The sequence below is a fragment of the Hordeum vulgare genome, chromosome 1H, assembly GCF_904849725.1.
Source record: "Hordeum vulgare subsp. vulgare chromosome 1H, MorexV3_pseudomolecules_assembly, whole genome shotgun sequence".
NCBI classification, from domain to species: domain Eukaryota; kingdom Viridiplantae; phylum Streptophyta; class Magnoliopsida; order Poales; family Poaceae; genus Hordeum; species Hordeum vulgare.
This window is the reverse complement of record NC_058518.1, coordinates 294401169-294404552: the sequence shown is the minus strand read 5'-3', so window position 1 is coordinate 294404552 and position 3384 is coordinate 294401169.

The following is a 3384-nucleotide window of genomic DNA, read 5'->3' as shown; positions in this document are numbered from 1 at the left end:
ATCCAGCAAGGCCAGCCGGTGTGTCGACGAACCCGATAGGAGCCGCGTATCTCGTTCTCAGGACACACCGTCTATGCATAGTGGACAGTAGCCAAACCTCGAGTTGCCCCGAGGTGGCACCGCCGACTGCTAGGTGGGTGGACCAATACTCATGCGAAGCACTGGCCCGGGGGGTTGATTAAATTATCCTCGGGGTCCGGAAAGTCCCTATGCAATTTTATTAGGTGATTGGGCAAATGTAGTACCAAAGTTGGGCCTTGCCAGACCAGCTTTAATCTAAAACGAATTATCAAGGGGGTCCCCATAACAACCCCGATCGTGTTAGGAGTGCTCAACTATGGAACATAACACCGGTAGCCGAAACTAAGGGGGCAAAGTTGGAAGAAAACACCAGGCTAGAAAGGCCGAGTCTTCCACCTTTTACCAAGTATATAGGTGCATTAAATTAAATAGCATTTAATAGGGTGATATAACAAAGAACCCATGTTTTCACATGGAAGCATCTGCAGCTGCAACTAGCAAAGCTAACAACAGGGTTAAGCAAGCGGTAACATAGGCAATCAGTGGTTTGCTAGGTCGAACAGGTTGAAGGTAATCGTGGCATTGTTGAGAGGCTGATATTTAACATGTGGTAGGCAACGAGACATAATCGATAGAAGCGATAAAACTAGCATGGCAATGATAGTAATGGTATCTGGGGAAATGGTCATCTTGCCTGAGATCCCGCTTGGAAGAAGAATGCCTCCATGAAGCAGACGGACCGACGTAGTCGAACGGGTCCTCACAATCCGGCATGCTGCGGAACTCTATCGAGACGGGGAAAACCGGAACAAGCATCAACACACGGAATTCACCACACAGTGCACAACACAAATGATGCATGAGCAGCTGAATATATGCAAGTCACGACATGTCAATTCACACAATCAAACACTACACATTAAGTGAAGTTCAATATGCAACGAGTTGCATATTGACGAAACTCCTCGGTAATTATTTAGTTCTATCCCGAGTAGATACACGGCAACATTAAATGTGATTAAACATGGCAAGAGGTGAAGCGCAATTAATCTACCTATCTAGGCATTTTAAATGAGGTCGGAAATGACATATAGCACCTCCGAGACGACCTCACATGTTAATTTACAATTATGTACAGATCTGAACTAATGCATTTAATTAGTTGTTAAACAACAAAACAAATAGGTTCAGGTGATTCTACGCATCATTTCAAGCAATCTACACATAAAGAACTTCTCCAACGGAGCTACGGTTCAAAAGATACAAGCACCGCAAGATATGATGGCATGAATGCAATATGTGTGCAACAGCGGCCACGAGCACTTCAAAACATACATCCAGCAAGAGAAAATAAAACGACATGAGATTCTAAGCAAGTTTCATGTAGGACACGATCAGATCGGAGCTACGGTTCAACAACTACGAGCAAAACAAGAAGTCACTATAATCTGCCAAAATCAGCCACATAGAATTTTCTACACCCCACAACTACGAGCTACACAACTCCGATATGCTCAAACAAGGCATGGCACGAAAGACGGCAAGAATCACTACTACAAACAACTAACAAAAACTAGCATGGCATCATGGATCACTAGGGAAAGAAGTCACAACATGGCATCTCACACACTATTTCAGACTTAGTGAAAATTGCACCTCATGAAAATGCAGTTTTCGATCTGAAGCCATATTGACAGCAGCAAAATCAATAGCTACGGGACTCCAAATGGCATGAAAATTGACAGCATGCTAGAGAAACACAAGGTTTACAACTTACTCCATTGGACCAACCTCAAAAGAGCTACAGATCACAAGGTAGAAGCAAAACAAAACAGCAACAAAATATAACAGATTCTAGACTTAGAAATATTTCAGCTCCTCCAAAACAACACTATTTCTAGCAACTTGAGAGCAAGCAAACCACGCCTAAACATGCATTTCTATTGCAACTGAAAATACCAGGGGCTAGAGTAAACATCAAAGATCAACTCACTAGTTGACAACTCCGTCAAACAAAGCACGGAATAATCCTACGAAAAAGACAAGAGGGCAACATAGCAAAATATATCGCGAACTAACTTCCTCAAAAGCTAAAACTAATTGCACAGAAAAATCCCATGGATTTTTCTACCCCGAAAACATATAAAATATGTGGGGTTGCAACACAACAATATTTCCACACATAAATGCAAGGGAACGTCCTAAACACGGAAAATAATCTAGCGGCAAATCCCTACGTGCAAAAATACAAATGACTACTCTAAAAAGCATGGAAAAATGGTTCCTAAAACATGGGCATTTTATCTAAGGCACTCGAGCAATCCGGACTTGCGCAAAAATTAAATACGGGACGTATCCTATTAAAACAGCACGTTATTCTAGGCATCCGGTACGCTAAACGATGTCAAACAATTATGCAAGTTGCGTCAACGTATTCTACGCGCGAAACTACACGAAAACCATATATTACACGTCTCGATCCGACATACGGATAAATATCTGCGGGCTTTTAATATCTAGCATATCCCCGAAAATATTAAATCGCAGATTAATTAAAAAAACCGAATCGGCCCGAATCTTCAGAGGGCATTGATCGCAAGATAATTAAATAGCGCTATGGGCGGGGATTAGCGGAGGCGCTCACCATGGGCTTCTTGGGCCGGCCTGGAGAGGAGGCGCTGGAGGGGGGTCGGTTGTTGGGCCGGTCGGGGCGCTGGCTTGCCTGGTGCTGGGCCGGCGGGGGGGGGGGGGGGGGGGGGGGGCGCTCTGGGCCGCCGCCATCTGCTGCTGGCCCGCTGCACGGACGGGGCCAGCCTGGGCGAGCGACGAGCTACCACGGGAGGTGGTCAACGCTCGGGCGAGTGGCAGCCGCTCGTCCCCTCGCAATCCGATCGAGACCACGGCTCGGTGGCGGCAGGACTCGCCCGGCAGGTCGCAGGGGCGCGGGGCCAGGGCGGCGACGGGGCCCGCATAGGAGACCGATGCCTCGGGCGGTGGCAGATCTGGCCTGCAGCGCGCGGCGGGGCGGCGGCTCATCTGGTGGCGGGAATCTGGCAACGGGGCGGTTCGTAGATCGAGGAAAGGGACTGGATCTGTGCCTGAATGGGAGGAGGAGGAAAATGAGGACGGATCCCAGGTGGTGTGCGGCGGCGGCGCTGATGGGACAACTCTCCTAGAATTTAGGGTTGGACCTATTTTTATAGTCTAGGGTCTATATGAGGTCTAATACAGCCCTCCGATCTAGATCGGACGGTAAAAAAATGTCACACCCTGTTTTTCACCACAAGTATTTTATGTTGCAAAAATTAGAGCTTGTTAAAACTTTTTCAAATAATGTTGTGAGTGCAATGTGAACCCTTGTAT